Raw genomic sequence first — 14737 nt, forward strand, 5'->3', positions numbered from 1 at the left:
GTACTGTAACCGGGCGGTGGCATACGCCACCTAGCCATGACTATTAACATATTTTGTACTTTGTGGTGGGTGAAATTTCACCCCTGCCTTGATTTTATCCACCAATCAGATAACCTCTGTTTGGTTATTTCTACCCGCTTAAAGTCTGTTTTGCCTTCACTGTCCCTAAACCCCAATGCTTTGAAAAAATCAGCCCCGTTGCCTTGCACTGTAGGGTTAAGCCCTTTACAGAAAAGTATGAGGTGTTCAGCCATTTCCTCTTCTTCTCCACACGCACAGCACAACGTGTCTATACCTTGGTACTTGAATCGGTACATCTTAGTCCGCAATACTCCCGTCCTGGCTTCAAACAACAAAGAGCTTCCCCTAGAATTATCGTAGATATTTTCTTTGGCAATTTCTTGCTTGAAAGTTCGGTATGTTCCCAGTGCTGGTTTCGTCTGCATCCCTGTTTTCCACAGACCCCTCTCTGTTTCCTTAACCTTTTTTCTTAACCGCTGTTTCCTGGTTTGCACCCCTCCTGCAGTCCAAATATTTGATTGACAGTTTTCTGGTCAGCTTCCTCCATTTTGTATCAACATTCCTCATGTACAAATAACTGAAAACTCTCCTTGCCCACCGCTTTTCTGCCATTTCTTTCAATCGCTCCTCAAATTCTATCTTGCTGCTGGCTTCCCTGCCCTCGAATGACGTCCATCCCATGTCACCCTGTACCCCCTGATTTGGCGTATTTCCGTGTGCTCCCAGAGCCAGTCTACCTACCCCTCGCTGCTTAACTTCCAACCTTGCTCGAACCTCTGATCTCATGCACAGGACCGCATTGCCGAAAGTCAAACTAGGGACCATCACCCCTTTCCAAATCCCTCTCACCACTTCGTACCTATTGTAATTCCACAGTGCCCTATTTTTCATCACAGCTGCATTTCTGCTACCTTTAGCCATCACATATTTTTCATGTTCCGTTAGGTACTCAGCCCCATTGTTTATCCACACTCCAAGATATTTGTACTTATCCACCACCTCCAGCGTAACCTCCTATATCCTATGCTCGCTGCCCTGATTATCATTAAAAGTCATGACTGCCGATTTTTCTTTACTAAACTTAAAACCTAAGCTATCTCCCTCTTTACCACAGATGTCCATTAATCTCTGCAAGTCTTCCTTGCTGTCAGCCATAAGTACAATGTCATCTGCATACATCAGTCCTGGTAATGACTGTTTAATCCATTCTCCTTGCTTGAAATAGGAAAGGTTGAAGCCAAGTCCGCTCCTCTCTAATTTTTTCTCTAATCCTTGTAAATACAGCATAAACAACAGAGGTGACAGAGGGCACCCCTGCCTAAGCCCCTGCTGTATCTCTATAGGCCCAGATACCTTGTTTTCCCATTTTATAAGCACCTTGTTACTTTTATAGATATCTTTTAAAAGATTTCTTACTCCATCTTCCACCTCTAGAGTGCCCAGTATGTCCCACAAATCCTTTTGGATTACACTGTCATAGGCTCCCTTGATATCCAGAAAGGCAAGCCATAGGGGCCTGTGTTCCTTTTCTGCTATTTCAATACACTGTGTCAATGAGAACAGATTATCTTCTAACCTTCTTTGTTTTCGGAACCCATTTTGTAGTTCCCCCAGCACCTCCTCGCTCTCCACCCATGCCTGCAGTCTGTCCTTTATAATCTGCATCACCACCCTGTAAACCACTGACGTCACTGTTATGGGACGGTAGTTGTTTATGTCGGCTTTGTCCCCCTTTCCCTTATATATCATGCTCATCCTGCTCAGTCTCCACCCGTCGGGGGCTTTACCGTCCATTATCATTTTGCTCACTGCCTCTCTTAATGCTTTCTTAGATTTTGGGCCCAATGTCTTTATCAACATAATTGGGATGCCATCAGGGCCTGTCGACGTGCTACTAGGAACCCTCTTCTCTGCCCGTTCCCACTCGCTTTGTGCCAGTGGAGCCACTGCACTGACTAGTCCATCCTCACCTGATTTAGCACATGCTATGTTTCGTTCTTTAAATTTTTCTGTCATCATTGTTCTTATATGTTCCATTGTCTCATCTCCCTCTAGTCGAACACCTTGAGCTGTAACTATATACCTCTGCTCTAGGCTAGTCTTATTACTCAAGGAGTTGAGATGTTTCCAAAATTTCTTCGCTGCTTTTCTATCCTTTTTGTTTACTTCTGACAACCATTGGCTCCCCTTTCTTCTGATCTTCTCATTGATCAAATTGGATGCTTCCCTTCTACAGTTTAAGAAGTTATTCCATTTTCTGCCTACATCAGCTTCTGGTTCACCCCTCTGCTTTGAATATCTGTGTTCCCTGGATGCTTCCTGACGTTTCTCTATGGCCTTCTTAACCTCCTCATCCCACCAGCTCTTGGGTTTACGTCTTCTGTTCCCTTTTGTCCTGACTCGTACCTTAGTAAGCTCTAGCTCAAATAGTCCTGTTAAATTTGCATATGTCCATTCTGTTTTTGTATTCTCTGAAATTACTTCCTCAATTTGCTGGGTTGCTATTTCAAGCTGCTTTTCCGAGTAAAATATCCCACCTGGTTGTTCATCTTGCCTCCTACCTACTTTCATTTCCCTTCTAAAACTCACCTTAATACGTTTGTGATCACTACCTAGACTTCTGGAGCCATATTCATCTATGCTCATTACATTTAGCCTATCGTGTATCCTATGTGACATTAGTGCATAATCTATCGTCGACTGCAGGCTCCCTACCTCCCATGTTATGTGCCCTTCACACTTCTCAGTACTGTGGCATACAACTAAGTCATGCATTTCACACATATCCAGCATCATGTTGCCTGTTGAGTCTGTGTACCCGTCCATGTCTTCTATGTGTGCGTTCATATCTCCTAGTATAATAATCTCGCACCCTTCTCCTAGCTCATTAATGTCACTTGATATGCATTCCAGCATTTTTTTGTTTTCCTCTTTGGCATTTGCTCCTGTCCACAGGTATACAAAGCCAAGGAGTGTCTGCTCTCCTGCAACTTTCCCTTTTAGCCATAAATGCTCCTTGCATTCCTGTTTGACCCTTTGCCAGTTCATACTTTTATGAATGAATGCACCAATTCCACCCCCTTTTCTGCTGCCCTCTGTTCTATTGCAATATTCCCATGCATAGTCAGGATTACAGGGAGGTTGCTCCATGTCCCTAAGATGTGTCTCCACAAACCCGTATACCATCAGCTTTTCTTGCCTTAGTTGCTCGTCTATCTCCTCCCACTTCAGCCTATTCCTGCCACCTTGCATGTTAATGTACCCTATGTCAGAATGACCTTGCCCCTGGTGCTTACGTCTATTTCTTCTACCGATTCTACGTTTCTTGAATCTTGGAGCCTCTCTGGGTCCGTCTTCGTCTACACTGGTGGTCTTAGGGCTCTGGGTCCCCCCAAAAAAGCCGTAGCTTGGCGCCCTATCCTACTACCTACGCTCCTGCCCGTGGCACCACTGTAGTGAATGCCATCCTGTGTAAAAGGGTGGGAGCCAGACTCGTACACTTCTCGGTTTACTTCCATTATGCCGTACCCAAGTGGTCTGCTCAGACCCCTAATGACCCGGTTAGCCTCAAGCACCCTCCATTCCATCCCGCTAGCCTGGCCCCGGACATGTGGGATTGTGCATATGGTCACATGCACATTCGCAGAGGTTTCTCTGAGTTTACGCAACCCAACCTCTAACTGTCCGTTTAGGTTCTGGCTCCTTCCCTTCAGCACATCGTTGAGACCAGCATGGATAACGACCAGATGTTCACTGCTCGAGGTTGTCCGATACCACCTTCTGAGCTTTTGCCATTGCGTCAACCATGCACTTCCCTGACTGGGCCTCCACCCTCACCCGCCCGTCTGCCTTCACTGTTGTAAGGACGCCCTCCTTAACCCTAGCTACGTTGGAGTCCCCCACCACTAGGACCCTTCGCTCTACACGTTTGCCTCCCGCCTGCGATTGTCGTCCTCCAGTTCGCGCTAGCTGGTTCTCCACCCGCCGTGCGCCACTGACACGTGACGATGTGCTCCCTGCCGTTCGTCCCTTCCCACCCGAAGCCTGCCGCACTACCTCGCTGTAGAGTTGTGGAACCGCCGTGTTGCCGCCGGCTCTCGCCTGCTGTTCAACGGCCCCTAGGCGTCCCTCCCTGCTCTCATGGCATGCCTCTGCCTGAGTCTCCGCGCTGTCCCCGCCGCCCGCCTGAGCTGACCCGGGATTACGCGCCGCCTGTGCCATTAGCGCCTCCACCCGCTCTTCCAGCACGGCCCGCTTTTCCCGTTCTTCTTGTAGCTCGCCAGCTATTCGCTTTACCAGGACGGCCTCGGCCCCCTCCCTGTGAAGCAACTCGCCGATCCGAGTTTCGAGCGCGAATTGCAGCGCCATCCATGAGATGGATGCGGAACCAAAATCGCTTTTCCTTTTTTTTTTTTTTTTCTTGTCAACCCGCTCTCAACTTTGTCGTTTCTCTCTCGCCTTCAACTATCGGCGGCGCGGATGGCGCGGCCCGCGCTCGTCGTCGGCCGGGCTGATAACGGCCAAAACGGCAGAAATTTGTTTTTCTGGCATTATACGGTCAGTTTTTCGCCTTCCGTGCTAGCAGTGTGGTCCATGTGGTAACCTACCGTTGCACGTTTGTCGGCTTTTTTTCCGCCATGTCTCGCAACTGTCGCTGTTCGTGTGTGGTTCAGTGGTGTACGAACACATCAAGACGAAGTTAGCCATGCGACGTGAAATTCTACCGCATCCCTAAAGACAACAGGTGATCACTGTGCTGTTTACTTCCCGGTTTTTATTTGTGATAGTAATTGTGCGCAGTCGTACATGGCTGTCCGGTGGTGAGGTAACAGTTGGCTGATTTGAAAACACCACAACGATGCAGTAAATCGTTATGTCAACAAGCAGCGAACATACAGCTCCTGATAAATATAGTACCACCTGTGCGTATCGCAAGGAACACGTGTGTATAGGTGTGCGCTTTGCACTTATTTCTAGCTAATTGGTCGCCATCGTTTAAAAATGCGTTTCTGAGAATTAAGGTTGACATATCACAATTAACTAGTACTGTGCCGCGACGCGAAACGAGCTCAGTTTTGTATGTTCCAACTGCGATGCTATAATTTATGATCTGTACTGTTCTTTAGGATGGAAGCGTTTTTAACCTACGCTGGAAGGATGGACCTCATGGTTTTGCTCAGAGACAGGGTCAACAACCGCAGAATATGCTCGGCGCACTTCACGGAGGTGGATTTTATGGACCGAGCGAGAAGCAGGCCGTGAGAAGCTATTCTGCGCATTGGTCATTAGAGCAATTACAATAAACGTTTTTTACATGTGCGTACATGGAACACCATCCGCGTTTTGTTGCATACTATAGTGTGTTGCACGTGTCTTTTCCAATTCTGGTTTTCGCAAACGAACACAATAAACTGAGTCCAAAGAACTGTTGTGCTGTAAGTGTAATTATTTGTAATATAATTTGGGCACAGGCTTGCTTGATACTAATAATGAACGGGACTGCGTGCATGAAAACGCAAAAAGAATCCACTGCGCACAAGCACGCAGCACGAATGGCGCGGCCGGACAGGAGGGGAGCGCGGAGCGCGCGCTTCCTAAAAGGACTTTAGCGCTTCCGTCCGGCAGTGCATCTGATAATGCCCGCGACAAGAAAAAAAAAAAAAAAGAAAAGCGCCGCGGACAGCTAAAGAAATAAAAAAAAAGAGCATTGCGCGTGGCATGAAGGGAGGGTGAGGCGAGGCATGCGAGGAGGAATAGGAAAGTCAAGAGGGAAAGAAGAAAAGAGCGGAACAACGTTATCATAAAAAAAGAAAAAAAGTGCTATAGCGAAAGAGGGAGGCTAAAAAAAAATCGCGCCGCTTTTCTTTCTTTTTTTTCGCCACCATAGTACTAGTAAATAGTACCGTCATCTATCCGCTAGGGCCTAACTGAAGTGCGCCTTGGCGCTAGCGTCGACTGAGCGTCTGCTCGCGACTCCAGCAATTCATGCGACACCTAGCGGCGTGCGCCGGAAACCTCGTACGGAGGTCGGAGCGTCGGAGCAGACGCTCCGTCCGTAGCCTTCGCACTGCGATCGGGTGCGCGTCACCATCAACGAAACTCCGCACGGCCGTGGAATTTTGCTGCGCTTTGCAGTTTTGCGGCGTCGAAGAGCCACATGGATTGCGAATCTTATCATAAGCTGCGACAACGGCAATTGTTATGTTCGCAACGTCTTGCTCGAGAAAGTTCTTTTTTTTTTTTCAGCCGAGTTTCGGTTTGTTGTTTGTGTGAAGAGAACGCGATACTGTTGCTTGTACTATGATTGCAGTAAAGCGCTATAGCGAACTTCAGGAAGTTTGCGTTGAGGTTGTTACTGTCATCGTGATAACGTTCAGCGTATTGCTGCAACATGCAGTTTCATGTGATAGCCGGCGTGGTAATGCAGATTATGATGCAAATGTCGCCGCGGTACTCAAGCTTTCCTTCATTAAAGCTGTTATATCGGATACATGCGGCGCACAACGTGGAACTACCGAGTATGGTACATCAGCGAAAATCGTTACATCGGAGTTTCAGATACTCCCGGGTAACGTCGGTAAATCGTTCTATGTAAACACATGTACGCGCCAGCGTGTAAAATAACTATGGGATGGCATAGCGGTACGCCTTCCTTGCGACCTGGACACGCTACCCGTGTAACTAGTGCAAATTAGTAGGCGCTCATTTGAAAATGCGTAATTATCAAAGCAATTGTATATCTTATCAGTGTCTGAAGGAAATTGGCAGTTCAGAGGCGAACACAGTATTGGCCACTTAAAGTGCAGGCTACGTAAATTATAGAATAACATGAAAAATTAATTAGATTCATAATGCAGTAGCTTAGTTAACATTAATTTACACAGATACATTTGTTTTATTTCATTAGTACACAGCAGCCATAAGCGACATGTTCGTAGACAGCGGGGAGTAATCAATCATGGTCAGGCCACGCAGCACAAGCCATACATGTACACGGTGTGCAAATGTGTTTTTATTGTAGTAAGCAGATCTTTCAGTTTCTTATTTATCGTTTTGTTCTCTACAAGAGAAAAAATGGTTCGCCACAGATTCGTAGTGCATGCTGGCGATAAAGTGCAAAGCTTGATTTTAGGTTCGCTTGCTCTCTGAACTGAAAAGAGCGTGCAGAGTTTGCGCCTTCGCCGAACGAAAATGTGGCAACAACAATGAGAAAGTGCGCGCCGGCTGCGCATTTATCTACATTTACAGCGGCAACAGCTGATCGAGCAAGTCGGTGCGCTGCTGCGGGCCATGTTAAACGTACCAAACTGAGCAGGTTGTAATATTTCGGCAATCCTGGCGAGGCCAGCGTGACGTATCCAACTTCGCCGGCCGCTCTCTCGCACGCTCGAAACACCGGACTATCTATCCACGCCTTAACAGTGACTCAAAGCAGCAGAAACGTGCTTGTACTTTTCCGGCCATCCAACAGTGCACGAGCACTTCGGTTCCACGACCAATGGGTTCAAGAATCAGAATTTCGTGCGGGTCCGCTGTCACGCCAGATGTTTGCACACACCGTGCGACCACTTCAGCCTCATTACCCACTGTGCCTCTCTCAGATCGGCTAAAATGATTTGGCCGGCGTAAGCTACTCGCTTTCCTTCCACAAAACAGCGCAAACCGGCATCACACTGCACGAAAATCATCAAACTACAGTGTACTGTACATCCAACACAGCGGTTGTGGCGACGGGGGACCTCCGTATAGCCGCCATGTTGCACAGTTTGCCAGACGCGGTCAGTTTTCGCAGCGCCCCCTGCAGTTCATTTGAGTTGCGAATAGGAGGACCAATGGGAGGTATAGGAAGATTCACCCCCGTGGTGGCGTAGCCAGGAAATTTTCTTGGTGCATCGCCCGACCTTTCACCTCCCCCCCCCCCCCCCCCCGCCCCAACCCATACGACCAAGAATCACTCTATGATACCTGACATGAATCGAAGTGTGACAACACTTGCTTGTACCGCCACCCTCCCCCGGTAAATTGAGGGGGAGAGGGGGGCAGATACTGAGAGAGCCGGCATTGAGTATAAATTGAGAAATGTAATAAATTGGCGAAGTCTAGTTAAATTGTTAAATTCATAATTGTTAATTTTATGAATTTTGTAATCACGCCGACAATCAAGATCTAACGCTCCAGGAAATGTGCACATTCCATTCCAACTCCCTTCCGGAATCTCGGGCTTTCATTTCATCCCCATATTTCATCTGCCCGAGTCCCGACCTGGTGTCATCATCCCATTCCGGGTGTTTCAAAATGTGGAAGGATCACGGAATCATTCATACTCCGGAGTTGCTACTCCGCAACTCTAGTCGAGGACATTTTCCATGCTACGTCACAGGCGCACGTGCAGATATGACGCGTGGTTGGCGGAATGGTGGCTGCGCCAGTCATGCTGTGTTGGTGCGGGCCCACGCTTCGTGTACGTGTGCATTTATTTCCGTGAACATGTGCAGTAATTTAGTCCGCAACCATACGGGAAAGTTTTCACTTTCCCGGGTCCGACCAGCTTTCCGAACCCCATATTATATATATATATATATATATATATATATATGAGTATTTACAACACCTCATAATAGGAGACAGTTAAATTTCACAGACAGTCCCCTTCCACGATATTTTTTTTTTCTGTGAGTCCGAGAATAAGCGCTGCTGCACATGACTTCTATTGATTCTGATTTCGAGTGAATCCGGGTTGGCCTCATTTCGGTTACTGAGTGAATTAAATACATGTATGGCCTCCGCACGTAAGTGCCGATGTTCCCATCCCTGATAAATGTTGTAAATTATTAGGAGAGCTTTATTTTTTTTTTCATAAGCTGTTAGCATTGCCTACTGGAAAGAGAAGCAGTACCTATCATTGAAAGAGAAGCACACCTATCATTCATGTGCATTTCACACGCCATTGATAAAAGACTGCCGGAGGGGTCAATGAAGTCTGCAGGTTTTCTTTTTTTTATTTTTCTTTTTGTCAGGGTCAGAAAAACACGCACCGCAATTTGAAGCGAGGTGAACATACATCTTACTCGTTGTCTAGGCATAGGCTTTCCATGCCATTGGATATAATTGTTAGTTGGCCACCTCCTCCTCCTCTTAAAAAATATAATAAACTTGGTCCTGTGTATATATTTAAACATATTGTGTCTGTTTATGTTGTTCACAGCGGAAATAAAAAAATTGAAGTGAAAAAATACGGATGAGGTAGCCACCGCTGATGCTTCTAATGCGCTTGACCTCCTATTGTCAAGATTTGCAGAAATAAAGCGAAAGTATGAATTAAAAGCCGTGCACGTCCGCGTCAACAATGATGCAGTAAGCTTTTAGGCACAATAAAAATTTAATTGAAAAGATAGAGGCAACTGAGATATTAAATCTAATTAATTCTAGAGTTTCTCCAGTTCAATTCAAAAAGCAATTTAAAGCCCTATTACTATTTGAGCAGGTGTGAGGTCTTAGCCCCTGAGCCAGTTCTTGGTATTTATCTTGTGTATTATGTTGTATTTCATTGTGTATTATGTAGATTTATTCCATTGTGCGTGTGCATATGTATTAGGTTTTGATTCTCGTTCCAAAAAGGAACTGCATATCTCACTGTATTTTCATTGATGTTATTGTATCTGGGTCGGCCTATGATGTGTAATCTAAATAAGATTGTTGATGTGCAATCTATGATGTGTAATCTAAATAAGATTTGCTGCTTACGCTGTCAGGGTGGCACAACCTAGTCAGGCTCTCACCGGGCCTTTTGTTGTGCCTCCTGAGCCAATTTGTACGAAATTGTCTCAAATAAAAGAGAAAGAAAGAAAGAAAGAAAGAAACAAACAAACAAAGAAACAAAGAAAAAAAAAACTCAGCTGGAACCTCAAATGATGCTGCTAACAGAACTCTGATAATAACATTTTAGGGGGAGGGGTAGGCTTCGGCATCGCCGGCGGCGTTTTTCTCGTTGCGGAAGTGGACAAAGTTTTCTGCGATGGACCACTGCGATAAAGAACAGCGACATCGAATTTTCTTCAGAAATGCACTACATTTGTCGTGACGTGGTGGACTGTGTGACGAAAAAAACAGCGACATCGTATGGTGAATTGAGCGATAGGCACAGTGCTGCCAAAGCTAGGGAAACGTCCATAGATCTGAAGATGTTAGGTCTTGTTTAGGAAAATTTATGAAGGAAAGAAAAACTGTTGTACTGCAAGAACTTGCACTGCAACATCATTTAAGCTTGAGCGCAGCTCCTTCATTAGTTTAATTTATAAAAAAAAGTCGCAGTTTCGCGCGAAAGGCGAAGCATCGATTGCGATAGCAAATCAGTTGACAGCTACACGAAGTAAGGGTAGTAGTTTTATCGTCCGTATAAACTTGTAAACATAGGCTTACGAACTAAATTAACAAGCATGGTGTCACGCGCGCACAAGTTAACATGAACACATCTCACTCAATGACCCCGGAAACTCGCTGTCAAAACACTGGGGTGAGGAAGCGCGGCGGCAGCAGCGAGCGAATTGACTTTCGTGCTGCGTCTCGCATCAACGCGAACTAAGCTGCGAAAACAGCGCACGGCGGACTTTGTCCCCGACGCAGATGACTTTCAAGATAGGGCGGCCACGCCTTACGCAGCAGCCGCCGGTGTAAAACGCGCCCCCCATCCCGTTCCTCCCCCCGTAGCCTTGTGCGCAACGGAAAACGGCGCGCTTCCTCCCCGCTAAGGAGGAAGGGCGCCACTAACAACCATAGCCACTAAGCAACCACCCGCCGTGGTTGCTTAGTAGCTATGGTGTTGGGCTGCTAAGCACAAGATCGCGGGAATCAAATCCCGGTAAAAGCGGCCGCATTTCGATGGGGGCGAAATGCGAAAATACCCGTGTACTTCAATTTAGGTGCACGTTAAAGAACCCCAGGTGGTCCAAATTATTCTGGAGTCCGCCACTACGGCGTGCCTCATAATCAGGTAGTGGTTTGGCACTTAAAATCCCGCAATTGAATTGAATTGACGCCGAAGGCGACGGCAGAAATGCGCCTGGAGTGTTCGTATAATTGCAATCGCAATAAAACGAGCTTAGCCATTAAGTTAAACCATACTATTGCAGTCTATCTGCATAACAAAGCCTACGCAAAGTATATTGGCAAAGTGAACAAGTTCACTGTGTCCTAAAAAAGCTAGGGATATCTAGAGAATTTCTTTATTCAATTTAGGGGAAAACTGGCTTCATAAGTTGGCAGCACTGGATATGCAGCAGTGATATCGGCTCACCTTTCTTGCCGATATGTTGACGCGTATTGTGTGTGCAGACCAGTCGCAGTGATAAGGAATCTACAGAAGTTCAGTACCCACGTTGCGACCACTAAGATCGCAGTGACCAATTTTTATACAGGTGGAAGTGAATGAGGAGCCATAATCTGAGCACGTATATTTCGGCAGCTTTTGCGTTGTGTAAAGGCATGCTCAAAAGTATTTCATCATAGCATCGAAAGGTATGACCGCGCTTTCCCAACTAGCACGTCACTGCCGAAACAAAGCATCCTTCGCCACGGTGAATGTACTATGAAAGGTGACGCGCTCAGGTTATCACGTTTAATTACATATGTGTCTAAAGAAACTTAGTGAACTAGCTGTTTTACTTATCATTCTTATATTTACCTTTACGGCATGAAGATTGTGCTTTGAGGTGGCGCGTTAGCACGGAGAGTTGGTAGTTTTCAAATTGCAAACTTTGCTCGCTAACAATGTTGGCGAAAAAGTATGCAGTAATACGCGTTTTGTGCGGGGCAATTAAGTGCCCAGTAGTCCTGGCAGTCAATTAGCTAAAATATTATCGCATGCAACAACCACGAAATATTGGAACAAAATGATCCTTCTTCTCTTTCTCGGGTTTTACGTGCCAAAACCAGTTCTGATTATGAGGCACGCCGTAGTGGAGGGCTCCGGATTAATTTTGACCACCTGGGGTTCTTTAACGTGCACTACAACGCAAACACACGGGCGTTTTTGCATCTCGCCTCCATCGAAATGCGGCCGCCGCGGCCGGGATTCGATCCCGCGACCTCGAGCTCAGCAGCAACAAAATGATCCTAATGTGGGAAAAATTGCATTTATATACGTCACGTCTTGACAACTTCGGAGGGAAAGAGTGCTCGCTACTCATGCATGCGCACAAGGCCCAGGAAAACATGGCTTATCTATTGCGTGTCTGCCCCTTGACAAAACGAAAATACGCTGTTTGACCGTTTTTTACTGGCGAAATTGAATTGAATTACTGGGTTTTACGTGCAAAAAACCACAATTTCATTATGAGGCACGCCGTAGTGGAGGACTCCAGATTAATTTTGACCACCAGGGAGATCCTTAAGCATGTAATGCCCGACGTATCATTTATGCTCTGTTGAAATGGGTACTTTAATATTCTGATTTAAGCATGGGGAACATAACGCATAGCCTACTGTGACGCTTTTGATATGCTGGAGAGAGTTTTGAATTAACTGTGAATAGTTCAGCAAACAAATTTCTTATTAATTACTGTACAGATGTAGTTTTTATTTAAGCAAAATTTCATTGTTTCTTTTTTGTACAAATGTTATCTTCATGGCCAGAAATAAGAGTGAACAAGTTGTTCCAAATTTACTTGACGTGGAACTCTGTTTGGGCATTACAGGGTTAAAGTGCTCCAAATGCACGGAACATGGGCGTTTTTGCATTTCGCCCCCATCGAACTGCGGCTGCCGCGGCTGGGATTTGATCCCGCGAGCTCGGGCTTAGCAGCGCATAACCATAGCCATTAAGCCACCGCGGCGGCTTGCTGGCAAAATTTTTAACGCGACAGCGTTAAGGGCACCGTGTCGCAGAAAAACCGGTGTCGGCGTAAGCGTTGGCGTCCGTGGCGGAGAAAATTATCCCGAACCACCCCGACCGCGCAGGCCCTTGCGTGGCGCAAGGTGCTAGTGAACAAAAATTGAATTTCTCACAGTAAAATCCGCCAGAAAAACGTTAAGTACGACTAAACCACAACCTACAGACATGGTGGCGTAGGATTGTAATTTGAATGTACGAGAAAGCATAATTCTGTTACGAGGAAACTCAAACACAAACCCCTTTTCCAGCATTTATACCATACCAACAACGGCGCGCTCGGGTAGGTTACTTGCGAAAGTCCTATCCAGATGGCGCTCGCATCCTCGGCAACATAGGGAGCCTACATGCAAGCGCTGTTTTAACAACGCTTGCATGAAGGCTCCCTACGGCAACACGGGAATACTACTAATGAAGCAGTGCAGGGTGATATGGGCTAGACAAATGTTGAAGTAAGGGAGGCTCAGAGTAAAATTGATTTTGAAGAACGACTGAGGAAAATGGAAGAAAGTAGATGAGGTGCAAGAGTGTTCAGGTATTTGTACAGGCAAAACATTGACTCCCCGTGGAGGAAAAGAACCAGGACGCTTACCAGTAAATATGCGACCGGTATGGCCAGCAACGCGGCAACACAGAACGTCAAACGCAGAGTGAGGGAGGCTGAGACAAGGTTATGGTTGGCGGCAATGGAAAAGAAACCTGCTATGACTAACTACCTCAAAGGAAAAAACGAAATCAGGAAAGAAACAATTTATGATAACTCAAAGGGAAGCTCCTTACTTTTCGAAGCGAGATGAGGATGCCTTAGAACGCGTAGTTATCAAGCGAGGTACACCAAGGACGAAGACGCGTGTGCTTGCTGTGGTAAGGCTAGAGAAACGGTGGAACATGTTTTATTAGAGTATGAAGAAATCTACCCAGATGAAAGTCTAGGCTCCTCTGACCTCCTTGCAGCCCTTGGGTTCAGGGATAGCAGGAGCAAAGTAAACACGTCTGCTATAGGGATTAGTAAGAGGCGGTTGGAGGTTTGGTGGCAGAAAAGTAGGGAGACCGCAAACAACGGAGAAGTACAGAAACACAGTTCGCAGTAATGGTTCAAAAAAGTTGATGCCTGGAATTCTTTGTATTTGTGTGTTTCTCAGAAATAAAGGTAGGACATTAGGCAAAATAATAACAAGAGCTTGGTGGCGCAACCCACCACCCCGTTTCAAAGGGGACGCTCATAGGATCCATCCATCCATCCATCCAACCATCCATCCACAGGCGCGCGCGTCCGGGCAGTAGCAAACAATAATAAAAAAAAAAAAAAATGGTCCTAGGGGCCTTCACGTTTTAATATAAGACGACTTATATTGCCCCTGGAAAAACGTCTTGCCAGCAATGAATTTCTGTTTAAAAGCGAAGCCGACTTTAAGGGGATCGGTGTAAGCTTGGTCTTTGTAAGCTGGCTTTCCCACGTTCTGTGTTGCAGTGAAGCCTACTCATAAAGAAAAATGCGATGTGAACGGGGTCCGATAACGCTATCGTGTTCCACTCTTAAAGGCGGAGCTTAAGCGTCCTCCAATTTTTATGTCCTCCAATTTTTATTGATTTGTTCATTGTAATTATTTGTTTGACTGTCTTAGAGGTTTACATTACAGTAAAAATTATATTGCGTCGATATACTGTACGAACTTGCCGAAAAAAAAAAGAACTAATCAAAATGGCGGTTCTGGTCCACTTTGAGCCCTGATATTCGCAATGAGGTTCTCCATGTAAAAGTGTGACACAAAGCGCGTTAGATAAACCTGTTTATTGGCGTTCCATTTTTGTATTAGGCGAGATATTAAT

The 14737-nt window shown here is 46.0% G+C and overlaps 1 protein-coding gene across 4 annotated transcripts in view; it reads right to left on the bottom strand.

Annotated features, from left to right (window-relative positions):
- LOC119436262 (uncharacterized) overlaps positions 1-14737 on the bottom strand; it is a 694308-nt gene that overhangs the window by 556727 nt on the left and 122844 nt on the right. The window lies entirely within an intron of this gene.

Source organism: Dermacentor silvarum, chromosome 1, assembly GCF_013339745.2.
Source record: "Dermacentor silvarum isolate Dsil-2018 chromosome 1, BIME_Dsil_1.4, whole genome shotgun sequence".
NCBI lineage: Eukaryota > Metazoa > Arthropoda > Arachnida > Ixodida > Ixodidae > Dermacentor > Dermacentor silvarum.